The sequence below is a fragment of the Dermochelys coriacea genome, chromosome 8 (genome assembly GCF_009764565.3).
Source record: "Dermochelys coriacea isolate rDerCor1 chromosome 8, rDerCor1.pri.v4, whole genome shotgun sequence".
Classification (NCBI taxonomy): domain Eukaryota; kingdom Metazoa; phylum Chordata; order Testudines; family Dermochelyidae; genus Dermochelys; species Dermochelys coriacea.
Window position 1 is genome coordinate 21,496,502 of NC_050075.1, and position 27,145 is coordinate 21,523,646.

The window sequence follows — 27,145 nt, forward strand, 5'->3', positions numbered from 1 at the left end:
TTTCTTAAAAATAGAGAAACTGTCCTGTATTTTCTATCTCCCCTCTCATCAGTACTGATGCACAGTGGTAACTAGGGGTGCAGGGGGTGCTGCAGCACCCCTGGACTCCCAGCTGTCAGCCCCCCACGCCCCAGGTCCCGACTGCCAGCCCTGTGTGTCCGGAGTCCCGGCTGCTGGCCTTGCGCCCCTGGAGTCCTGGCCTCAGCTTTGTGGGGTGGGAGGTGGACGGGGGTAAGGGTGCTGGCTTTCAGCACTCCCACTATTAAAAATGTTCCAGCACCAGTGTACTGGTCGGTCCTGCTGCTGACCGGATCTCTGCTCGCCAGCCATCCACACACCAGTGGTGAGTCGGAGGGGCAAGTGGCTGACAATGGGGGTGTGTGTGCAAGGCTGATGGTGGGGCAAAGATGCAGTGTGCAGGACTGGCCGCTCCCCGTGCTGATCCGTCAGCACAGCCCCTGCTGTATGCTGCCTCTTGGCCAGTGGGGCCCCACTCTCTGTCCCACTTCCAGCCAGCACCAGCTGCACGCTGCAAGGTGCAGTGGTTGGGGTGTGCAGGCAGGCACCAGGCGGTGGCCAATTACATGTGGCCTCTGCTGCCCACCTATTGGCCCTTTATGTGCTCCCCCCACGCTGTCCCCTCCCTGCTTTGCCTCTTTGCCCCCACAGCCCAGCTGCTCCTCCATATCCCCCTGGCGGGACACATCCCACTCTCAGCATTTGTGGAGAACCAGCCCCTGGTCGGAGCGCTCAGCTCACCAACAGCCTGGCTGGCAGGCTCCTTCCTTCCCCCACTGCCTCTGGCTGGGTCGGTGCTCTCGGAAAGCCCAAGACCCTCCGGCTTGAGGTGCTGGTCAGGAGGAGCCAATCCCTGCATGTGCCAAATCCCTGCGCAGCGTTGGCATGGGGAAGCCTCTCTGCCCCTCAGCTAAGCTCTGGAGTGGGGCGGAAATCAATTTACAGCCTGTTCAAGCCCCAAACCTGCAGGCTCCACATCAGCCCCCAGGGCAGGGGCTTAGCACTCTCTTCACCTGACCTCCCACCATCCTGGATCCTGCCCCCAAAGGAGCGTGAGGCTGTTCCTTCCTGTAGGCATCCTCCCCTGCTGAGCCACCTCTCTGGCCAGGTTCACTGAGGCCCCTGCAGTCAGGTTCCCTGGGCCCTGGTGCACAATACATCCTTAGGGCTTAACCCCTTCCTGCCCATGCTGTAGCCAGAGGTGACTGGGTTATGTTGGTGGCCAGCAGCAGCTTGGAGGTGTTAGCTGCCTTTTGACACTGTGTTGGCAGGAAGGAAGAAGCTGCTTCCAGCCAAAGGAGGGGTGGGGAGTAGCAGGAAAAGAGATGATCTCTGGAAAGACACAGGCCAGGTCATCCCTCTCCCCGCAGCTGGAAGCAGTTCCCATCTCTTCCCTCACGCAAAGTGCTGAAAGGCTGCTGCTGGCTACATTCTGGTGTGAACCCTGGCAGAAATCTGGGGAGAGAGGCATGTGACCCTGCATGCCCCCCTGCATGTTGCCTTAGAAAGATGCAGCGCCAAGTACCAGCAGAGGCAGGTCCATCCCAGCCCAGCATAGAGGGCGAATAGCGCTGGGCAGGGAGGGCCAGGTAGGCCAGTTACCCCCCCGTGAGAGAGGTGTACAGGAGCACATGTGTGTCACCTTTCCCCACTTGTGTGGGGGGACTAGGGGTGTGTGTGTCACCCCTCCCTGTGTGACCTCTAGAGCCTTAAATATAAGAAGGTAAATAAAAAGAATCCAACTATGTAGTATTTCTTATTAACGGGCTCAGTCAACTTGATATTAATTTGAATGTTTGTACTGCATAGTTCTGATTGATTGCCATTGAATTTGCTTGAATATGAGTAATTTTAGTAGGTGTCCTGTATTCAGCATAGGGAAATATGCCCACCCTATTTGGAGACCAGGAGAAAGAGTAAAGTTTGAAAGCTGGGCTATATCTGCAGGTTTTCTCTTCTCCCTTCATAACAGCAAAATTTATGTTCTAACTCTTACAAGCTTCATGCTGGGGGACTGTGCAATACGTGTCATTGTTATAACACTGTAGAGAAGAGTTTATTTGCTCCGGGGATTGCTGAAAATAGTCACACCATAATGACAATGGTTGGGATAGATCTTTTCAATAGGAATCTGGCTGCTGTGAAGCAGATTCTATTGCAGGATCCCACAGAATGCCCCCAAATTCCTCTGTGGAGGCATCTCCACTTTTCAGAAGTCTTCAGTGTACTGGAGGCAATGGTAGATAGATACTCTGCTGACAAACAGCCTTCTTGAATTTCATAGGGAAACTCCAGATCTTTCTAATTCAGAAGACACCTAGATTTCCTAGTTGCTTGTCTCAGGGCCTTTATTTTGAACAAGGGCTCTGAAAAATCTCTTGCCTTTTACACTGAAGTTTGAAAGTAGGGGAAATCATCAGCCTACAGTTTAAGCAGATATTTCACTGTTAATTCTTCCCAAAAAAAAGTTGTAAAAAATCATATTTGTCAAACATTTATTTTTATGTGGGCAAAGAGTTGCAATCAGTTTGAACATCCAGTATGGCCAAACTGTTATATATGCACATACACACGATTTCATTATTGGTTCAATTTCTTGTCCACACTAGAAGTTGACAACTTGCAAACTCATTTGATGGATCATTTGGTTCTAGAAGTGCTATGAATGTACCATAAAGCAGTAGATGTCAGCTGGTGGATGCCACTGTGATGGACCAAGTGGTAGGGCATCTGACATTGTGGACTATCATGAAGCAAAACAAAAGATGACAGCTTTGCTGCGTCTTCTGCTTTTAAAAGCACTTCTCCTTTTTAACAAGTTCTGACTTCTGCAAGCTGTTCTGAAACCAGTATTTTTAACCCACAATCACTCCAGTGCCTGTCACCTTCAGTTCTTCGAATGAAATATTTAATGAGTACTGCTTTGTCTCCACAATGAGTGGAAGCTTTTCTATTGGCCAAAGTGTACTATTTCTGATTTCGCAAAAAGAAAAGGCGTACTTGTGGCACCTTAGAGACTAACAAATTTATTTGAGCATAAGCTTTTGTGAGCTACAGCTCACTTCATTGGATGCATTTGGTGGAAAATACAGAGGGGAGATTGATATACACACACAGAGTACATGAAACAATGGGTTTTATCATACAAACTGTAAGGAGAGTGATCACTTAAGATGAGCCATCACCAGCAGCAGGGGGGAGGGAGGAAAACCTTTCATGGTGACAAACAAGGTAGGCTATTTCCAGCAGTTAACAAGAACATCTGAGGAACAGTGGGGGGGTGGGGTGGGGTGGGGTGGGGGGGGAGAAATACCATGGGGAAATAGTTTTACTTTGTGTAATGACTCATCCATTCCCAGTCTCTATTCAAGCCTAAGTTAATTGTATCCAGTTTGCAAATTAATTCCAATTCCGCAGTTTCTCATTGGAGTCTGTTTTTGAAGCTTTTTTGTTGAAGAATAGCCACCCTCAGGTCTGTAATCGAGTGACCAGAGAGACTGAAGTGTTCTCCAACTGGTTTTTGAATGTTATAATTCTTGACGTCTGATTTGTGTCCATTCATTCTTTTGCGTAGAGACTGTCCAGTTTGGCCAATGTACATGGCAGAGGGGCATTGCTGGCACTGATGGCATATATCACATTGGTAGATGCGCAGGTGAACGAGCCTCTGATAGTGTGGCTGATGTGATTAGGCCCTATGATGGTATCCCCTGAATAGATATGTGGACAGAGTTGGCAACGGGCTTTGTTGCAAGGATAGGTTTCTGGGTTAGTGGTTCTGTTGTGTGGTGTGTGGTTGCTGGTGAGTATTTGCTTCAGATTGGGGGGCTGTCTCTAAGCAAGGACTGGCCTGTCTCCCAAGATCTGTGAGAGTGATGGGTCGTCCTTCAGGATAGGTTGTAGATCCTTGATGATGCGTTGGAGAGGTTTTAGTTGGGGGCTGAAGGTGATGGCTAGTGGCGTTCTGTTGTTTTCTTTGTTGGGCCTGTCCTGTGATAGGTGACTTCTGGGTACTCTTCTGGCTCGGTCAATCTGTTTCTTCACTTCAGCAGCTGGGTATTGTAGTTGTAGGAATGCATGATAGAGATCTTGTAGGTGTTTGTCTCTGTCTGAGGGGTTGGAGCAAATGCGGTTATATCGTAGAGCTTGGCTGTAGACAATGGATCGTGTGGCATGATCTGGATGAAAGCTAGAGGCATGTAGGTAGGAATAGCGGTCAGTAGGTTTCCAACATTGGGTGGTGTTTATGTGACCATCGCTTATTAGCACCGTAGTGTCCAGGAAGTGGATCTCTTGTGTGGACTGATCCAGGCTGAGGTTGATGGTGGGATGGAAATTGTTGAAATCATGGTGGAATTCCTCAAGGGCTTCTTTTCCATGGGTCCAGATGATGAAGATGTCATCAGTGTAGCGCAAATAGAGTAGGGGCATTAGGAGACGAGAGCTGAGGAAGCGTTGTTCTAAGTCAGCCATAAAAATGTTCTTAAAGAGCCAGAAATGAAGCTTAGCTTCCCCCTTGTGGTGAGCTTACTGTAATGCACAAGAAAAAGATTCACAAATACTGGACTGTTCAACTAAACTACACACACACAAAATGTTACTCTGATGATCTTTTTTATAGTGTCATTGGTGGTCTTTTAAATGTAAAATACTAGGTAAACATGAATATCACTGTATATAACAACATTGCATCTTTAGAAATAGAGCCCCCTATTCAAAGTTCAACCACACTGTTTAACAATGCAAAATTTCAACCAGCAAAACAAGTCTTGTCTCTCTATGGACTGAAGAGATATGCGAGTATAGATCTTCCTGCACTTCCAACTGCATTTTAATTTACTTGTCCTTGTGGGGGTGGATATTATGTATCAGTACTTTAAATAATGAAGTGGCTTAGTGGCACTGGGACAAAGCAAGTAGCCGTGAGATCTCCTTGTAAAACACAGGTTTCAGAGCAACAGCCGTGTTAGTCTGTATCCGCAAAAAGAAAAGGAGGACTTGTGGCACCTTAGAGACTAACAAATTTATTTGAGCATAAGCTTTTGTGAGCCACAGCTCACTTCATCGGATGCATTCAGTGGAAAATACAGTGGGGAGATTTATATACACAGAGAACATGAAACTGTGGGTGTTATCATACACACTGTAATGAGAGATCTTGGGTAGCAGATAGAATACCCCTGGTCGGGGTTCCAGGGGTGTGTCTGTGCGGATTTCTTCTTGTGCTTTTTCAGGGAGTTTCTTGAGCAAATGTTGTAGTTTCTTTTGGTAACCCTCAGTGGGATCAGAGGGTAATGGCTTGTAGAAAGTGATGTTGGAGAGCTGCCTAGCAGCTTCTTGTTCATATTCCAACCTATTCATGATAACGACAGCACCTCCTTTGTCAGCCTTTTTTATTATGATGTCAGAGTTGTTTCTGAGGCTGGGTGGATGGCATTATATTCTGCATGGCTGAGGTTATGGGGCAAGTGATGCTGCTTTTCCACAATTTCAGCCCATGCATGTTGGCGGAAGCACTCTATGTAGAAGTCCAGTCTGTTGTTTCGACCTTCAGGAGGAGTCCACCCAGAATCCTTCTTTTTGTACGCCACTAGCCATCACCTTCAGCCCTCAACTAAAACCTCTCCAACACATCATCAAGGATCTACAACCTATCCTGAAGGACGACCCATCACTCTCACAGATCTTGGGAGACAGGCCAGTCCTTGCTTACAGACAGCCCCCCAACCTGAAGCAAATACTCACCAGCAACCACACACCGTACAACAGAACCACTAACCCAGGAACCTATCCTTGCAACAAAGCCCATTGCCAACTCTGTCCACATATCTATTCAGGGAACACCATCATAGGGCCTAATCACATCAGCCACACTATCAGAGGCTCGTTCACCTGCGCATCTACCAATGTGATATATGCCACCATGTGCCAGCAATGCCCCTCTGCCATGTACATTGGTCAAACTGGACAGTCTCTACGTAAAAGAATAAATGGACACAAATCAGACGTCAAGAATTATAACATTCAAAAACCAGTTGGAGAACACTTCAATCTCTCCGGTCACTCGATTACAGACCTAAAAGTGGCAATTCTTCAACAAAAAAACTTCAAAAACAGACTCCAAGGAGAGACTGCTGAATTGGAATTAATTTGCAAACTGGATACAATTAACTTAGGCTTGAATAAAGACTGGGAGTGGATGGGTCATTACACAAAGTAAAACTATTTCCCCATGTTTATCCCCCCACTCCACCCCACACTGTTCCTCAGACATTCTTGTCAACTGCTGGAACTAGCCCACCTTGATTATCAAAAGGTCCCCCCGCTCTCCTGCTGGAAATAGCTCACCTTACCTGATCACTCTCGTTACAGTGTGTATGGTAACACCCATTGTTTCATGTTCTCTGTGTATATAAATCTCCCCACTGTATTTTCCACTGAATGCATCCAATGAAGTGAGCTGTAGCTCACGAAAGCTTATGCTGAAATAAAGGTGCCACAAGTCCTCCTTTTCTTTTTGTAAAACACAGTGATGCAATATGAATTGATTTACAGGTTGCTGGATACTACAGGGCCAGCACAGAATGACTGACTGTGTAATAAAATATTTCAATGGCCTTTCAACAATTGTATTACAGTAGTGCTTAGAGGCCTCCATTAGGATCAGGGCAAGAGTTATGAAAATAAGATCACATGGTTACATATGTGACTAATGCACAAGCTGATTGTTCCCAGAGGCACCAAAATCAGCTCTCCCTGAATGACATGCAACCAAACCACTGTGTATTGGCTGATTTCATGTAGGCATCACAGCACTTGAGTGTCTTGAGAAGAGAGGACAGAGATGAAGGAGAGGATTGTGGCTCTACATATATCAGATTGTGAAATCTACCAACAAGATCGCAGATGAAATTCAATGCTGGTAAGTGCCAAGTAATGCAAATTGGAAAGAAATATGTGTACTTCTATGCCTTACAGTGTTCTATATTTACAATATCAGCTAAAGAAAAGGACCTGGATGTCATTGTAGACAGCTCAATGAAGAGTTCTATTCACTGATCAGCTGTGGTCAAAAAAGCAAACAAGATGTTCGAAGCCATAAGCAATAGGATGGAGAACAATGCAGATAATAGGATAATGCACTATATAAATCAATGGTATGGCCTCATTAGGAATACTGTGTGCAGTGTCTCAAAAGGGATGTTGAAGAATAGGAGGGGACTCAGATGAGCAATGAGAATGATTAAGGGCATGGATAATCTCTCCTATGAAGAGAGGGTGAAAAGGCTGGCATTGTTTACTTTAGAAAGATGACAAATAAGAGGAGACAAGTATGTAAAATCATGAATGGGACAGAGAAATTGGATCAAGAGAGTCTGTTCTCCCTGATTCACAATGCAAGAACAAGGGGAGATTCAATGAAAATTAAAGGTGACAAATTCAAAATTGATTAAAGGGAATGTTTTCACTTAACGTGTAACTGGACTGTGGAACTCATAGCCACAGGGAATCACTGAAGGCAAGAACTTGCAAAATTCAAATAGGAAATGGGCTTTTATATAGATAACAAGAATAGCCAGAGTTAGAATAGTAAATACAAAAAAGTTTTAGAAGGAATGAAAAACTTCACACTTCTGGGGCATAAGACAATCTTTCTAACTTTTGGGGGTTAGGAAGAGACTCCCCTGGGTGGAAGACTACGCCAGGTCTTCTCATTGCAGGGTTTCTTTTACCTTCCTCTAAAGTAGCTGGCATTGGCTACTGGCTGAGACTATCTGGGTCTAATCCAGTCCTCCAATTCTTCTGTTTCAATTAACTCACAGAGGGAGAGGGTGCTCTATGCATAAGGAGCAGTGTGGAAGGAAGCATGGATCTGGTTGAGAGACAGGCTGACAAACTGGTAGGTATGGTTGGCCTCACTGGCAGAGCAGAGCATGCAGAAGACAGGAGGAGACAATACGCTTTTGAATTTGAATGAGTGTTTGTAGAAAATCCCTCATCCCCCATCTCTCCCATCCCCCTTTTACTTTGCTCGGATGAACAGCAAGACAGCCTCTGGAAAGACAGAATTCCTCTGCTCTTGCCTTCAGCCTTGCTCAAGAGAAATGTAAAGCACTCACTCCAGTTAAGGAACTGTTTGGTAGGGGGAGCATGGAGGTAGCCCTCCTGCAGAGTTCTAGAGGGTGGGTGCATTCAAGGGGAAGTCAGACCGCTTTCGGGGAGGAAAGATTCTATTGCCCAACAAACTGATTTTGATAAAAGAAAAGCAGTGCCAGACATTAATGATGCAGACTAATGTCCCCATATGGTGGGATCAGCCACGCTGGAAACATGCTACTTTAAGAGATGTACAAAATTGATATTTATTTGGAAAATTAACATCTCTGTCTCAAATAGTCTCTTGGGCTGCTCATTAGGAAGCAGAGTCATATCTGGGAAGCTTTCACTTGAATAGTACTAGCTTCCTCCTTTACACTATGCAGTGGAAGAAAAGTACAAGTAGAAAATATCTGTCATAGCTAATGCTGAGCTCTTATCCATAACTCTCAAAACATGTTATAAGGGAGGGTATACAGCACGATCCCTATTTTGCAAAGAAGGAAACTGAGGCACAGAGAGGGCAAGTAACATACTCAAGGCCACACCGTATATGAGTGATAGAGACAGAAACAGAACCCAACCCTAGGCTGTGTTACTCTTTGCATCCGAGCTCGGTAGGGCTGGGAGGAGGACAGTGTTCACACCTGCTGGCCTCCCTACTCCTCACCATGGCCTGCCAAGTCACTACCCTCTCCTGTACAGATGGCAAACGTGGAGCACCCTTCATGTGGTCCAGAGGAGGAAAAATGCTTTGGAAGCAGTTGAGCCTCTGGCCATGTCTACACTACAAAATTAAGTTGACCTAACTTACGTCGGCATATAGCCACTGCAGTTATTAAATTGCTTGTGTGCATGCACACTTGGCTCCTTTTGTTGGCAGTGTGTGTTCTCCCTAGGAGCGCTTGTATTGTCAGTGTAGGGCATTGTGGGATGGCTCCTGAAAGCCAGTAACAGTCAATGTAAGCAATACAGCGTCTACACTGACACTGCGTTGACTTAATTACATTGACTGTGACTCTAGGCCACTTGGGGATGTGGTGTTACTAAACTGGCATAGAGAGGCATGTCGGTGGGAGCCAAATTTCAGTGAAGACACTGCTGCAGCTAGGTCAATGCAAGGCAGTTTACAGAGATCTAACCGTGTAGTGTAGACCTGGCCTATGTCTGCATAGGAGGCACTATATCCATAGCAGATAGTCCCCATCCTGCACGTGTGTGTCTAACATGAAGGTCTATAAACCTATATCAAACAGCTAATAGAGAACTCCAAAATGTGTAAATTGATAATGCATTTTAGAGCACAGGGAACAACCTCTGTTTTGTTAGGCGGGACACTAACAGTAAGATTGGGAAAGGTCACTTTTTAAACTATACAGGATACTCACAGACTGTTAGTTCCAGGTGACATATTTTGTCTCAGAGAAGTTAGTATTGCATGCAACATCCGGAGGTGAAGTATTTTTGTTCTTTTTATCTATAATAAAGTGTCGGGAAAAAAAAAGGGTTGACAGCACCTGACTGATCGTCTTTATTAAGTCAAAAACTTGACCCCACTTATAACTTTACTTAATGAGAACAAGCCAGATTCATCCCTCCAGTAACTCTATTGACCTTGACAGACTTGCACCGAAGATAAATTTGGCTCAGTATCTGGTTTGAAGTTTTGACGATGAGATAAAAAAAATAACAACCAAAAAACCCATCACCAACATGTGTCAGCCCACAAAAAGCATCTAGGCAGCCATTTATGCTGCATAGTGGCCCAACAATTTAGAATAGAATCCTATTGTTATATTTCCCATCAAAAAAGAGGATCATATCCTCCTGACCGAGATGCTTTTCATTTGAAATCAAGGGAAATAACAAATGTCTCTGGGAGAGAGAACAGAGTGTAAGCATCTCTCTTAGCCTGCCATGGTCCAATTGTGGGGTGCAATTGAGCCAAAGACCCCAAGTGAGGGACACATGCAGGGAATTTAAGGCCATTTAGGATGAATACCTGTTTCTGTGAGCTCAGCTCCATGATTCTGTATTTCTAGTGCAAGTCATTTTCAACAATTAAAATGAGGGAATGCCAAGTTTATCCAGAAGCTAAGCTGGGACTAATGTGAGTGCTAGCCCATGAAGCGAGGCCCCTTTGAGACACAATATCTGTCAGTCCATAAGATTCTCTATTTCTAATTGCCTCACAACACTCCCCATTCCCTGATGATCAGGCAAGAAAACACACAATGCATGGAAAACAGAATCATCACACCTTATCATGGGGAGGCCTCTGTCACTACACAGCCTGCCACACTGCCTGCTTCTTGATCTCTTAACCCCCTCCCCCCATGGTCTAACCTTGTCACCACACATGTATTTATTCTTCACTTACAAAGGATGATAGACTATGTTGCAGGTTTACAGCCGGCAAAGACTTCTGCACAGCTGTCTCTCCTCAAACCAGGATCACCCTGTGAGCTTCCCCTTGCTTCCTATCCTCTCACTCACATCCTCCCTGTTATTGAGCCACTTGCCTCATTAGCCAAACAATTGACACCCAAGTAGTGTAATCCCCAACTGACACTGATTAATTGGCTTCAATTAAGCCTGCACTCTTCCCAGTGCTGCAGGAACCTCAATGACCAGGGTGCTACTAATAGTGCCCCATTGTTACACACCTCCTTACAAAAACACAGCTATCTATGCCACCCCTACCTGTGCAGGTACACAAGGGCACAACTACATAAAGTTCCCAGGTTTCAGAGTAGCAGCCGTGTTAGTCTGTATTCGCAAAAAGAAAAGGAGTACTTGTGGCACCTTAGAGACTAACAAATTTATTAGAGCATAAGCTTTCGTGAGCTACAGCTCACTTCATCCGATGAAGTGAGCTGTAGCTCACGAAAGCTTATGCTCTAATAAATTTGTTAGTCTCTAAGGTGCCACAAGTACTCCTTTTCTTTTTATAAAGTTCCCAGTAAACGAAGATTTAGGTGAGTTATACAGATATGGATCTACTTTAGTGCAAAGTCAACTATCTGTGTACTGCCTCCATGTACTGGAGGTGGGCGAGAGACTGCTGCTCAAACAGCAGCTGGCTACTTGTTGGGAGCCTTGTTTAATATGCTGAAATACAGTCAAAACTAAGCAATTAGTGCATGCAGCTGTGCCAGTGGAACTCCTCCCTGCCACCCATCAGCACATAAACAATCTAAGGAAGGTCTGGCTGAGAGGTTACCATGCCTAGGTCGGTGGTTCTCAATCTTTCCAGATGACTGTCTCCCTTTCAGGAGTTTGATTTGTCTTGCTTACCTCAAGTTTCACCTCACTTAAAAACTACTTGGTTACAAAATCAGACATAAAAATACAAAAGTGTCATAGCACACTGTTACTGAAAAATTGCTACTTTCTAATTTTGTATAAAATTTTTGTTTGTATTGACTTTGCTAGAGCTTTTTTATATAGCCTGTTGTAAAACTAGGCAAATAGCTAGATGAATTGATGTACCCCTAGGAAGACCTCTGTGTACCACCAGGGGTACACACACCCCTGATTGAGAAATACTGGCATAGGTGACGGGTGCAGTATAAAACCTGGATAGAGAAAACCTGCAACATCTGAAATACTCTATGTAACACAAAGGAAACCACATAGATCAAAGTGTAGTGTTCATTAAAAGCCAAAGAACAGTTAGAAATATACCATCACCCACCTAAGCAACCAGTATTTATGATTACACCCATGTGTAAACACCTCATTACTTTGATATGTTCTAATGTGATTGGGGAGCCTATGAAAAAGCAAACTCAGTAATGGTGACAGTATAATAACATCCAAGCACCGAATTTCAAGTGTACAAAATAGTGTTGTTAACCTGTGGAAATCACTGACCCAAGATAATGCTGAAGAAAAGAGCCCGGCAGTATTCAGGGAAAGGATTGCATATTGATATAAATAATAGGAACATCCAAAGTTTCATTAGATAAGCCAACAACGTATATGAGCTATAAACCCTCATGCTTCAGGATCTAAGACAATGACTAACTCCCTGGGACGAGGAAGAAACACCTAGTAAGGGATGGTTTCAGAGTAGCAGCCGTGTTAGTCTGTATTTGCAAAAAGAAAAGGAGTACTTGTGGCACCTTAGAGACTAACAAATTTATTACAGCATAAGCTTTCGTGAGCTACAGCTCACTTCATCTCAATGCATCCGATGAAGTGAGCTGTAGCTCACGAAAGCTTATGCTCTAATAAATTTGTTAGTCTCTAAGGTGCCACAAGTACTCCTTTTCTTTTTGCTAGTAAGGGATGGTTATGTAATAAATGACAATTCTGAGATCTCTTGTGCCTTCCTTTGAAGCAGCTGGTACTGTTAGGGATACTACTGAACTAGATAGAGCACTAGTCTGACGAGGTACGGCAAATCACATATTCCTCATGTCAGTACTATAGGACTAATATCTCTTGTCTGTAGATGGCAGCACACTTCTGAAAATACAGCTTTCCTGAGATTAGAATTTTGTGTTAAATGAGAAATGTTTGGCTGTGTGGGGTGAACTCCAGAAGTATATGCAAGATTATCCCCCAGCTTTGCTATAGAGCTGCCTCTTTAGCTCACCTGGTACAGAAAAGCACTGATGGGTTTCAGGACAAATTCCTGCTCTTTTGTCTTTTTCTTTAGTAATGTGTGTGAGGAGGGGGAGGGCAGAGTTATATCTTGGTAACTCATTTCCCCAGTTTTGATTTTAGGAGGGGACAGGAGGGATATAAAATAATGATTTTTTTAGTGCACGCATGAATATTACGGTTCAAGCAAGTCTCTTTTTTAACAAATCTGCTCCTTGTTGAAATTCATGGTTGATGGATGGAAGCCATTGCACACAGCTGAGTGGAACTCAAATGACTGAACTACTAGGACCATAATTCCACCCTGGTGTGAGCAAATGTGTCTTTCATTGATTACAGAGAGAGGTGCACATGTTTATTCCTGAGCTGCTTTTGGTTCATTGTATCTGTATGCTATAGATATTTCAGATGAAACATTTGGCCTAATTTTATTATTTGTATTACAGTAATGCTTAGAGGCCCCAACTGAGATCAGGGCCCCATTGTGTCAGGCTCTGCACAAAAACATTGGGAGAGGAGACAGTCTCTGCCTTGAAGAGCTCACAGTCAAGACAGAGAAATGGTGAAAGTGGAAACAGAAGCACAAAGAGATGAAGCGACTTTCCCAAGGTCAGTGGCAGAGCCAGAACTAGAATCCAAGTCACCTGAGTTGTAACCCAGTGGGCTAGCCACTAGAACACACCATCTCTCATTTAAACACATTCGGAATTATGGATCCTAAAGAGACACTCAATACCGACTGTTGTTTCCATTACGAAAGCATATGAGGGAATAATAAAAATGCATCGAAGGGCAGGGCATACTGAAAAAAAAAACCCAGCAATATGAAGACTCTGAAAATGGAGCAGAGGAAGAGAGCGACAAATTCTAATGGAAAAATGAACTATGTAAGTCACATACTGTGCTAGGCTGAGATTTGGTGGTATGGTTCTATTAGTCTTAACACATACCCCAGGGCTCCCTTCAGCTACATCTTAATCAAAAAGTATTTTCTAAGGAATCAGCTTGGGAAAAAAATAAGTTTTGATTACAGAAAAAAAGTTCATGAGCTTTCACCAACCTTGCACATACCAAATAGTATCTCAAGAGGTTGCCAAACCTCAGGCCCCAGGCAGTTTGCCCATCCTTAGTGGAGAAATGTTGTGCACACAGTAAGAGAAGGAGTAAAGTCATTGCTGACATCACCCTTTCTGAGATCCTGCCTGCCATGCCAGAGACCTGTGTGTCAGTGCCAGTCAGGTCTGCTGCTCCCCTAGAGGAGGGGGGCTTGTATTGGGGACTGAAGTATTACATACTTAGTTCCTGGAAGGGGCAGAGGAGCGCCTTGTGGGCAAACACCCCCATGATTGTTCCCTTCATTAATGCGAGCAAATGTAACACGGACAGACCCTGGTCGTTGGCGGGCAGGATCGAACCTGGGACTTCTAGAGCTTAATGCATGAGCCTCTACAGCATGAACTAAAAGCCAATTAACTATTAACTAAGGCTGTAGAGCAGACTCATTTAACTCTCTCTATAAGTGGTCTCAGTGCCACTAGATGGGATAGAACACCACACCCAGGAGGTGTGTAGGTTACATCAAACGAAGTTATGTGTGTGATTTCATAGGATACATGGACTTCAGCTCTTGACTCCTCCCCACACAAATCCATCTCTTCTCTCCCCCCCACCCGCCATTCACTTGGCTTCAGAGAGTCAGGACTGAGTCTGCAGCCTGAACAAACAAAATGAAAGCTGGTGCTTTGAGTTACTAGGGAACAGGTGATTCCATTCTTCCACATGGCAGCAGTACTGCTGGGACCAGCCCATGATCAGCCTGACATGGTGTGGAGAGAGAGAGCCCTCAGGCCTGCCACTCCTTGTGCCTGTTAATGAAGGACCCGGACAGGGGCTGGGGGACTGCAGTTGAGGTAGTCTTGTCAGCTAAGTTCTCTGTCTGGTGGGTCATGGGCAGCAAAAGCAAGAGGAGGAACTGTCAGAATCAACGTGAATTCCTTCAGAACATGGCAGACGTGGCAGAAAGAGGGGTCTCATAACAAGCAACCAGCCTGAAGCAGAGTGGCCCCTGAAGCAAGTGTCCATTCACCCAATGGCTCTGTCCAGGTCTGCTCAATCTACTCAACTGTGGCCCTTCCATACCAATCAAGGAGAATCAGTGACGGACTGTGAAGGAGCCCTCCTCACCTGTGTGGGGAAACCATATCAATGTTAATAGGGATGAAACCAAAGAGGTTCTATAGCAATTACACTAAAAACCTATGCTATTGAGCACAGGATTATTGCCTTAATTACTTGTGTGGGTTTTTTTTAAACCAGCCTATAGAATTCTATAGCAGGGATTGAATTCTCTGCCCAGTTCTACTGGGTGATTCAATAACAATCTCTAGAAAGTTTATCAGCTTAATATAATTTTCTATTAAATTGTACAGGATAACTCTCCTTGGCCAGATGGCTGGTGACCCAACATAGCTCTCTGAGGGCAATCAAGCCCCAGACAAGGGTGCAGAGGCATTTATGGGCTTCTCTAGGAACTAAACTCCAGCCCTGGAAGTCTGAGCTGAAAGTGCTTTTAAAACGAAACCAAAAATATAAGAACCCAAACCTCTGAATAACTCTGAAGATAGTAGAATTATTTTGCTGCTGATTTAGGCTTGGTCCGAAGCCCCTGAAGTCAATGGAAAGACTCTCGATGTCACGAGGCTTTGGGTCAAGTCCTTGGTCTACTCTTTTGCTGCATCATGTTTTGTGAGAGGGACCCATCATTTATGTGGGTGTATTTTTGCTTTAAGTCTCAACCTGCAAATTTACACATGCACAACACTGAAGCCAATGGTAGTACTAACACCTAGAAAGATACTGGTATGTAAACATTCACAGGATCGGGGCCTAAGTATTTAATTGTGCAATATTTACTGTCACATTTTGTTACAGTGTCAAATATGAAAGCACTGATTATCACTGGAAGGTAGTGAAGGATCCAGGCTGGGAGCTTCCAACTCATTTATGTCATTCATTCATTAATTAGCTCTCAGCCCTCTAGGAACATATTTATGAGATGGGGGCAAGATTAGATCAGATCAGATCAGATCATGTTCTTGGCTTTCTTAACAGCTCAGCTCTTGATTATATTGCCATCCAACAGGTGAGACCTTACGTTGTTGAAATTATTATTTTAGTAACTATGAAATGTACCATATAAAACCAAATTATATTGCATTGCTGCAGAAAAAGGGATTTCATGAGATTTATACAAAAGCACTTATCATCTGGCAACAGATCACTGAATCTTCAGCAAAACCCACTTTGTTTTTAGATTTGTTTATATGAAGTGCTCAAAAGCAATAGACTAACTTTTGCTTTGTAACAAAACCACCCCCCCAAGCAATTACACAGATCTCACTAAGCACCCACTAGGGTGCGCCAGATTATATCCAAAGCTAATTGTGATGTAAAACCTAATTGAAATGCAACTACAAATCAAGACAATATGAGCAAACAGGTTTGGATAAGAGAAAAATCAATTAAAACTTACACCCAGCACCTTTTGGGTAAACTTTTTTCCCCTCTTCCCTTGTTTTGCAAACAGAGTGGGAGATGAGCTTTTTGGAAAAGCTGGCCCTTAGTGCACTATTAGCACAGTGGGTTATATGTAATTATCCATTGCTTTTCCCAGTAATCTCAATAGTGCTAGATGTCTTTAGGGGTGCAGACCTCTAGCTCTCTGGCCCTGTCTTCAGTTGAATTAAAACCACGTACATGATTTTAATACAGGCTTTATCTACCCTGAGCTCTTCTTTAAAATTTCCCATCTGCGGTAGTAGCAGTAGAAGCTCTTGCATAGCCAAGGCACCAGTAGTTGCTTGTGCTACCAGTGCTGCTACCACCTTGTCACCTAGACCTGCTCTGAGGAGGATTTGATGACATGTTGGTTAAAAATGCTAGTGTCTCATCAGTGGCGCTGCACCAATAGCAGTGCAATGGAGGGAAATTTAAAGAAAAGGTTCAGTACAGAGGTAGGTTAGTAGTTGACTATCTAGTCTCAGTCCCTTAATAAACAGTTTAAGTTCAGTTTAACGCTGTCCACAGCCTTGCTAAACTGTTAAAACAAGTTTGGGAAATGCACAATATGTCCTCAGTGAGTGGAGGGCCTAAAGCCAAGGCATGGAGGTTTGATGGGGTGATACACAAACAATAAATGTTATTGATCTTATTTCCGGTGCATGAAGATTCACACCATACTGACAAAACTTCCAAAGTCGTAACCCAGCATGCACTGGGCTCAGTGTAAAAACTGGGATGGATTATCTGGGGAAGGCGTTCCAAATTCCTGACCAGGAATCTACCCAGGATATTTCAGAAGTTTTAATAAATCAGCACAAGTCAATATGGGGCTTGGGAATGTGGGGGTGAATGGAGAAAGTAGAAAGAAAATTATTACAAATTAATTGGAAAGGAAACCACTAGTGAGCTGTGAAGACTATTAGTGTAGGAGTGCAGATGTTTGTCTATTTATTCATCTGCCTTTCTAGCTACATGGGGAAAGGTGGAGACAACAAATACAATACAACCTAAATAAATACAATTATAAACCTGGCAGAGGCCTGTTCTAAGTCATTTAAAACCCTAAAAGGCCCGTGAGGTCTTGGCTCAGTCACACTGGAGGGTGAATAACCTTGCAGTGTGAGTCCTGACAACATGCCCATGGAGAACATTGCAAGGGGTGGCAGAGGCTCTTTCTTATTTAAGAAAAGGTCTCTTGAAATAGTTTTAAAATAGCCTGCCAAGTACTTGTGTGTAATATTGCTGGTTAAACAAACAGGCCTATCATGTGTGTGCAGAAGGCTTTGCATTATTAAGATTAAATGGTCATATAGTTCTTCCCTTCATGTGCGTCCAAAAGCTGTGGCTTGACATCATTTATTCCCCACATTCACTAATGCAGAGCAGTTTATAGTCTTTGGGGAATTTTTACTGCCTTGAACAAACAACATGAAATCCTCCCTATTCTCTAAGAGATGGGTGAGCCAGAGCAGAAAGTTTAGGCCCATGGATACCAGAGGATATTCAGCTTCTTTAAGATTTTGCCCAGGTCTTGTATATGTTTGTCATTTGCTATTTGTCTACTGCTAACATGTGTTCAGGCAGCTGGGTGATTCAACTGATCAAGTCATTGACCATTCACTTTGGCAGACCCAAGTTTAAATTCCTACTTTGTTCCAATGAAATGGAGTTTGGTGTCTCCTCTTAGCCACATGAAGTTTGTTCACATCATGCTGTGTAGTTGAGCAATCCTAGAAGCCTCTGTTTAGATGTCTAAGAGGTACAGCAGTTCGGGTATGAGGTGCACTGGCAGAGCTTTGTGAGGCATGGAGAGTACCCACCTGCTCCATGCTTGCCTCTTGCTAATGCTATTAATTCTTAAGCACTCAATCCACACAACAATGCTGTAGCTCCTGGGGAAATCACAAATAAGTTTCAGGAGGTCATGAACACCTGCCTTTTCTGTACATCTAGATGGAAGAGCGATCCCAAAACATTTTTCCCGTTATAACATAGGGGCATGGGTATGGAAAAGGTTGAGAACCATTATTATAACTAAATAAATTAAACAAATTCCCAGTTAGGAACAGTCCTGATTCAGGCCAGCATTTGCACGCCCACTTCTGTACGTATTACGTCTCTCAAAGCATTTAGAGTGCGGTAGTGTGCTTTCTCTGGCTAGGTTGTCTCCTGCTTCATTCACCTCTCACTGAGTGGATTATTTGAGATGATATGAGCCCTACCATTAAGGGTGAGATTCCTGCTGCTGCTAGCATAATTTACATTGTCAGTAGCACCCACCCTTACATTTGATGCCTGTGATCAACCCTTCCTGCTGCTTTCAGCATCCTCATCTTGTTTTTCAGTATTTTGGTGTATGTTTTAACAATCTAAATATGTTGCCTATTTGGCTAGAGAGGGGTGGGATAAATATCCAATGGGGGTGAATATCAGGAAACTAAAGAAGGGATTTCACATTCTAATGCAGGGGCGCTCCACTATAGATACATGGCACTTAATATCCAAAGGGACTCTAATAAATAGCGCACACATTGTCTGATAATGGAATTTCATAGAGTTAAGATTCAACCTACTTTGTTTCTTTACTTTAGCACAAGTCCTGCGTCAGTGAGCATGTGGTCAGCTAGCCCAGAATAAGATTTTCTTTTTTTCTCTTATCTCTTTGTAAATTCCATACAATTCTTTATTTTTATTTATTTTGAGTTGTATAAAAAGTTAAAAAATTAAAAAGGGGCCTGCCTGAGCCCCTTGGTGACATTGGCAGATATTTAAATTCAGCACTTTCACCTGCAACTGTAGTGTAACCAGCAATCCTGCTCCACAATTGTTGAATCCAGGCAATGATTTAGGAAGTCCCTGTGCGGTGATACAGCAGAGGGTGTATGCCTCCATCTGCAAACTAAAGACCCAGAGAGCGCAGGTGCCTGTGTGTGTCCAACAGCTTCAGCCAAGGGTACCCTTTGTGATAAGAGCCTTGGGTTCTGCTTCTTCTAGCCTGTGGGATTCTACAAACCCCAGAAGGGGGCTGGTCCACATTTTTTCAAAATTCCAAATTTTGAAATTTAAAAACGAGATGTGGCCAACATTCCCATAGCTTTTCTGTTGTTCCATCCAACCAAGGGGCTGGTGGAAATGTTTTAAATTGTGAAGTTTTACAAAATGTCAATTTTTAGGGGAAGAAATTGGTGGGTAGAGGAGGGATTTTGAAAAAAAGTGTGATACTTTCCCAACTAGCTTAACCTCATAGATAGCAATGGCCAAACAAAATAGAAACAGAAACAGATGCCCCTTGCAACACCCACTTTCACTGCTCACCCCAAAAGCTTGGGGCAATAGGTGAGGTTACTTTTCCAAAATAAGAATCTGACCCAAATCTCATAAATCAACGGGAAGGCTTCTATTGGCTTCAAAGAACATTTGGACTGGCTGCAAATTATGCAGTGCTCTTTCTTCCAAAAGCCCCAGCCCCCTGGTAGGGTTGACAACTTTGGTTGGATGTATTCCTTGAGGTTTCATCACATGACAATCTCTAATGAAAGATTAATCTTTAATTCCTGGACACTCCAGGACAACCCTGGAGGATTGGCAACCATTTGATGGCAATTCTGGAGACTCCCTGGAGCAGGGACCTTAGGGGAATTGTTTTTAATATTTCCACAAATGTCCAACTCTTATTTAAGAATCCAAAGTTTATGTAGGCTTGGTGAAGCAAGAGACTTCCTGCTGGTGTAATGGATACACAGCTGCCCTGCTACCTTGGCCTATGTGGCAAACTGAGTCCTGCCAAACAGCAGCCTCACAGTGAGCAGGTTCCACTTGTAAAACAACAGTTAGCAGTAAGAGTCGTCTGACAAAGTTAAAGGAAAGACTAACCATAAAAAATCTTTTGCAGCCAAAATAAGATGAGTCATTTCATGCTGCTGTATGGTCCTGGCCTTGAGCAGCTCCATCATAGTCAGTTCACACAAAGAAGCTACACCCTGCATGCATCTAGCAATGTGGGGCAAGTAACATTCCAATAAAAAACTAAGAAACTAGGCTTTCCCCGAGGCTATTTGTTTACAAGAACAAAGCACCTGATTCTGGGGAAGGAAAATATATTCCAGAAAGTCAAATGTCAGCAAAGGCTTTAGTGTTTTACTTTTTTGGACACAGGTGGTCAATGGTCATTCAGTGGGTTAGTGGGTGAGAAGCCAAACTGCTCTTTGTTTCGCTTCCTTCCTGCCTTATTCTCTTTTCTGTTTCTCTCCCTCCCATCAGGGTCTGCTCTATTCTTCCCTCTACCTTTCCGTCCCTACAAGAACTCCCAGTTCTCACCTTCCCATTGTCTTTCCTCCCACCCCTTACCATGCTATATCCACTAAAATGATTGGCTATGAAATAATTAATGTTGACATTGAAGTGTTCTCATGGGATATGGAGTCATTATTCCAGTGAGATTAATAGGAGACTGGGAGTTTACATTTCAGTGTCATTTTTCAAGGCTGGCTGCAGACTCAGGAGGGCTTAGCCACATCAGCTGATATTCAGTTTATGTTTGGAAGGTTTTCTCTGTAACTATGAGGACTAGACACTTATTTTTTCTTAACACAAAAGATGAGACTCTGGACAATATGAATATGTCCTGCGGGCCACATATGTACATCAAGTGGGCTGTTTGACATCCTTGCTCTAAATAAAACAGTAACAGGTAGCTGACAAAATTGAGATACATACTTGGATCAGCCCTAAACTGAGAAGTGGAGAGTGAGTGAGCATGAGAAAGATATGAAAAGGGAGAGAGCAAAATAAGCAGTGAAAAGGAGGTGGAGAAAACATGTACAGATAGAGAGACACAGAGACAGCACAGGAATGAGAGAGAGATGCGGAAGAAGAGTGAGGCAGGATGTGAAAGAGTGAGAAAAATGGATAGAGAAATGGAGATGGAAAAGAGAGAGAAAGAGAGTGAGAGTGAGAGTGAGCACACCAGTGGAAGAGTAAAAAGAAAAGGAGTACTTGTGGCACCTTAGAGACTAACAAATTTATTAGAGCATAAGCTTTCGTGAGCTACAGCTCACTTCATTGGATGCATTTGGTGGAAAATACAGAGGGGAGATTGATATACACACACAGAGAACATGAAACAATGGGTTTATCATACACACTGTAAGGAGAGTGATCACTTAAGATAAGCCATCACCAGCAGCGGGGGGGGGGAAAGGAGGAAAACCTTTCATGGTGACAAGCAAGGTAGGCTATTTCCAGCAGTTAACAAGAATATCTGAGGAACAGTGGGGGGTAGGGTGGGGTGGGAGGGAGAAATAACATGGGGAAATAGTTTTACTTTGTGTAATGACTCATCCATTCCCAGTCTCTATTCAAGCCTAAGTTAATTGTATCCAGTTTGCAAATTAATTCCAATTCAGCAGTCTCTCATTGGAGTCTGTTTTTGAAGCTTTTTTGTTGAAGGATAGCCACTCTCAGGTCTGTAATCGAGTGACCAGAGAGATTGAATTGTTCTCCAACTGGTTTTTGAATGTTATAATTCTTGACGTCTGATTTGTGTCCATTCATACTTTTATGTAGAGACTGTCCAGTTTGACCAATGTACATGGCAGAGGGGCATTGCTGGCACATGATGGCATATATCACATTGGTAGATGCGCAGGTGAACGAGCCTCTGATAGTGTGGCTGATGTGATTAGGCCCTATGATGGTATCCCCTGAATAGATATGTGGACAGAGTTGGCAACGGGCTTTGTTGCAAGGATAGGTTCCTGGGTTAGTGGTTCTGTTGTGTGGTGTGTGGTTGCAGGTGAATATTTGCTTCAGATTGGGGGGCTGTCTGTAAGCAAGGACTGGCCTGTCTCCCAAGATCTGTGAGAGTGATGGGTCGTGCTTCAGGATAGGTTGTAGATCCTTGATGATGCGTTGGAGAGGTTTTAGTTGGGGGCTGAAGGTGATGGCTAGTGGCGTTCACTACAGTGTCAGCCTTTTTGATTATGATGTCAGAGTTGTTTCTGAGGCTGTGGATGGGATTGTGTTCTGCATGGCTGAGGTTATGGGGCAAGCAATGCTGCTTTTCCACAATTTCAGCTCGTGCACGTCAGTGGAAGCACTCTATGTAGAAGTCCAGGCTGCTGTTTCGACCTTCAGGAGGAGTCCACCCAGAAGCCTTCTTTTTGTAGTGTTGGTAGGAAGGTCTCTGTAGGTTAATATGTTGGTCAGAGGTGTGTTGGATATATTCCTTGAGTCGGAGACGTCGAAAATAGGATTCTAGGTCACCACAGAACTGTATCATGTTCGTGGGGGTGGAGGGGCAAAAGGAGAGGTCCCGAGATAGGACAGATTCTTCTGCTGGGCTAAGAGTATAGTTGGGTAGATTAACAATATTGCTGGGTGGGTTACGGGAACCACTGTTGTGGCCCCTTGTGGCATGTAGTAGTTTAGATAGCTTAGTGTCATTTTTCTTTTGAAGAGAAGCAAAGTGTGTGTTGTAAATGGCTTGTCTAGTTTTTGTAAAGTCCAGCCACGAGGAAGTTTGTGTGGAAGGTTGGTTCTTTATGAGAGTATCCAGTTTTGAGAGCTCATTCTTAATCTTTCCCTGTTTTCTGTAGAGGATGTTGATCAGGTGGTTACGCAGTTTCCTTGAGAGTGTGTGGCACAAGCTGTCAGCATAGTCTGTATGGTATGTAAATTGTAATGGATTTTTTACCTTCAGTCCTTTTGGTATGATGTCCATCTGTTTGCATTTGGAGAGGAAGATGATGTCGGTCTGTATCTGTACGAGTTTTTTCATGAAGTTGACAGAAACAACTCTGACATCATAATCAAAAAGGCTGACAAAGGAGGTGCTGTCGTCATCATGAATAGGTCGGAGTATGAACAAGAGGCTACTAGGCAGCTCTCCAACACCACTTTCTACAAGCCATTACCCTCTGATCCCACTGAGAGTTACCAAAAGAAACTACAGCATTTGCTCAAGAGACTCCCTGAAAAAGCACAAGAACAAATCTGCACAGACACACCCCTAGAACCCCGACCTGGGGTATTCTATCTGCTACCCAAGATCCATAAACCTGGAAATCCTGGACGCCCCATCATCTCAGGCATTGGCACCCTGACAGCAGGATTGTCTGGCTATGTAGACTCCCTCCTCAGGCCCTACGTTACCAGCACTCCCAGCTATCTTCGAGACACCACTGACTACCTGAGGAAACTACAATCCATTGGTGATCTTCCTAAAAACACCATCCTAGCCACTATGGATGTAGAAGCCCTCTACACCAACATTCCACACAAAGATGGACTACAAGCCATCAGGAACAGTATCCCCGATAATGTCACAGCTAACCTGGGTGACTTTGTCCTCACCCATAACTATTTCACATTTGGGGACAATGTATACCTTCAAATCAGTGGCACTGCGATGGGTACCCGCATGGCCCCACACTATGCCAACATTTTTATGGCTGACTTAGAACGACGCTTCCTCAGCTCTCGTCTCCTAATGCCCCTACTCTACTTGCACTACATTGATGACATCTTCATCATCTGGACCCATGGAAAAGAAGCCCTTGAGGAATTCCACCATGATTTCAACAATTTCCATCCCACCATCAACCTCAGCCTGGACCAGTCCACACAAGAGATCCACTTCCTGGACACTATGGTGCTAATAAGCGATGGTCACATAAACACCACCCTATATCGGAAAGCTACTTACCGCTATTCCTACCTACATGCCTCTAGCTTTCATCCAGATCATACCACACGATCCATTGTCTACAGCCAAGCTCTACGATATAACCGCATTTGCTCCAACCCCTCAGACAGAGACAAACACCACAAGATCTCTATCATGCATTCCTACAACTACAATACTCACCTGCTGAAGTGAAGAAACAGATTGACAGAGCCAGAAGAGTACCCAGAAGTCACCTACTACAGGACAGGCCCAACAAAGAAAATAACAGAACGCCACTAGCCATCACCTTCAGCCCCCAACTAAAACCTCTCCAACGCATCATCAAGGATCTACAACCTATCCTGAAGGACGACCCATCACTCTCACAGATCTTGGGAGACAGGCCAGTCCTTGCTTACAGACAGCCCCCCAATCTGAATCAAATACTCACCAGCAACCACACACCACACAACAGAACCACTAACCCAGAAACCTATCCTTGCAACAAAGCCCGTTGCCAACTCTGTCCACATATCTATTCAGGGGACACCATCATAGGGCCTAATCACATCAGCCACACTATCAGAGGCTCGTTCACCTGCGCATCTACCAATGTGATATATGCCAGCAATGCCCCTCTGCCATGTATATTGGTCAAACTGGACAGTCTCTACGTAAAAGAATGAATGGACACAAATCAGACGTCAAGAATTATAACATTCAAAAACCAGTTGGAGAACAATTCAATCTCTCTGGTCACTCGATTACAGACCTGAAAGCAGCTATCCTTCAACAAAAAAGCTTCAAAAACAGACTTCAACGAGAGACTGCTGAATTGGAATTAATTTGCAAACTGGATACAATTAACTTAGGCTTGAATAGAGACTGGGAATGGATGAGTCATTACACAAAGTAAAACTATTTCCCCATGGTATTTCTCCCCCCCCCACCCTACCCCACCCCACCCCCCACTGTTCCTCAGATATTCTTGTTAACTGCTGGAAATAGACTACCTTGCTTGTCACCATGAAAGGTTTTCCTCCTTTCCCCCCCCTGCTGCTGGTGATGGCTTATCTTAAGTGATCACTCTCCTTACAGTGTGTATGATAAACCCATTGTTCCATGTTCTCTGTGTGTGTATATCAATCTCCCCTCTGTATTTTCCACCAAATGCATCCGATGAAGTGAGCTGTAGCTCACGAAAGCTTATGCTCTAATAAATTTGTTAGTCTCTAAGGTGCCACAAGTACTCCTTTTCTTTTTGCGGATACAGACTAACACGGCTGCTACTCTGAAACCAGTGGAAGAGTGAGACAGATCCGCAGGTGTAGAGACTGAAGGATGTGAAAGAGAAAGAAATATTTGGATAGCTGGAGAATGACATGCTGAGCTAAAGAAGGGTAAATTGTCAGCTGAGAAAAGAGAAGAGATCTGCATGTTGAGCACAGCAGCTTGAAAAAGGGGGATCTCTCATGGGAGCCCCTTTGTTAAAACTCAGCTATGAAATTGAAGAGAACATTAAATCCAAATAAAGAATTGAATGGATTTGACAAAGAGAGAAAAGAGGGAAAAAAAGTAAATCCAATTTTGGGCTGATCAGCCCAGCCACCCTCTGTCCCAAGACTTGTGCTGAAGGAAAGAAGCAAAGTGGGCTGCCTGTGATGGAGTGACTCCCTTTCGGGTTGCCACCTCTGAGGTACAAAAAACCAGCACATCTGAGATGATCCTGAGCCCATAAAACTGGACAGCTGCAGGTGTGTACTGAACTGCCTGACAGATTTCCCAGGACAGCTACCTCAAAACAGGGCCAATCCTGGGGAAACCTGGATAGGTGGCAACTCTACTTCCCTTCTGTATACCCCTGAATCACCAACCCCTGTCCACTGGGCTCAGAACCATACTTCTGAAGAACAATTTTTCCCCTTTGCTAGGCAGCTGATTGCACCAAAAATGGCAGGAATTAAAAAAAATTGTGGTAGGATGGACATTCTCTCCCCCCAATCCCATTTCCAAGTCACCCCATTGAACAGTGCTACACAATCAATATACTTAGCATACTTTTCAGGAACAAAGCATAAACATTTTCAGAGGGCACTTTAATAAGTGTTTATTTGCCCAGCGCTGTTGCCTCCCTCCTTTCCTTTATGGGAAAACATTTTGATTTAAGTGGGAAACTGAATAGATTCTGCTGTGTTTCACCCCTCCGGCCTGTAAACACATTTGTTCTTGAAACACAGGCTATGGGGGAAAAAAGTTGTTGGAGACCCACAGAATATTGGCAGCACATCACTGGATGGAAGATTAACTTTGTACAGCCACCACATGAGACCAAATTCATCCCTAGCAAGACTCTACTGAAGTCCACCAGGGATAACTTTGGCTCAGTGCGTGTAATAACGATGAAACCTTCAGACTATTTCTATTCCAACCAAAGAATACAAATTAATTAGTCTGAATAACAACTAGATTTCCCGGGACTGGCTGGTCCAAGAATTCTATTGCATTTGCCATGATCTGAGAAGTTTTCATCACTTCTCTCTCTCTCTCAGAGTAAGCAGTGTGCACTGAGTACCCAGAAGGAGTGCAATGTGCCATCAGCTTGCCAACACTAAAAAGGTCTCTCCCTATGCAGTGAATAAACAGTGAATGCAAGCAAATAAACAACATTGGCAGGGACACAAGAGAAATGCAGTGGAACTGCCTGCACCCTACTTTCAGAACAGGAAGGTGAGTTTTGATCATTGAGTTTCATCTGCCCTTTTGTTGCCCAGTCACCCAGTTTTGTGAGATCCCTTTGTAACTCTTTGCATTTAGCTTTGGACTTAACTATCTTAAATAATTGTGTATCATCTGCAAACTCTGCCATCACACTGTTTACCCCTTTTTCCAGATCATTTATGAATGTGTTGAACAGCACTGGTCCCAGTACAGATCCCTGGGGGATACCACTATTCACCTCTCTCCACTGTGAGAACTGACCATTTATTCCTACCCCTTGTTTACTGTCTTTTAACAAGTTACTGATCCATGAGAGGACCTTCCTTCTTGTTCTATGGCTGCTTACTTTGCTTACAAGTTTTTGGTGTGACACTTTATCAGAGGCTTTCTGAAAGTCCAAGTACACTATATGCACTAGATCACCGTTGTCCACATGCTTGTGACTTCCTCAAAGAATTCTCCTTCAAAGGTCTT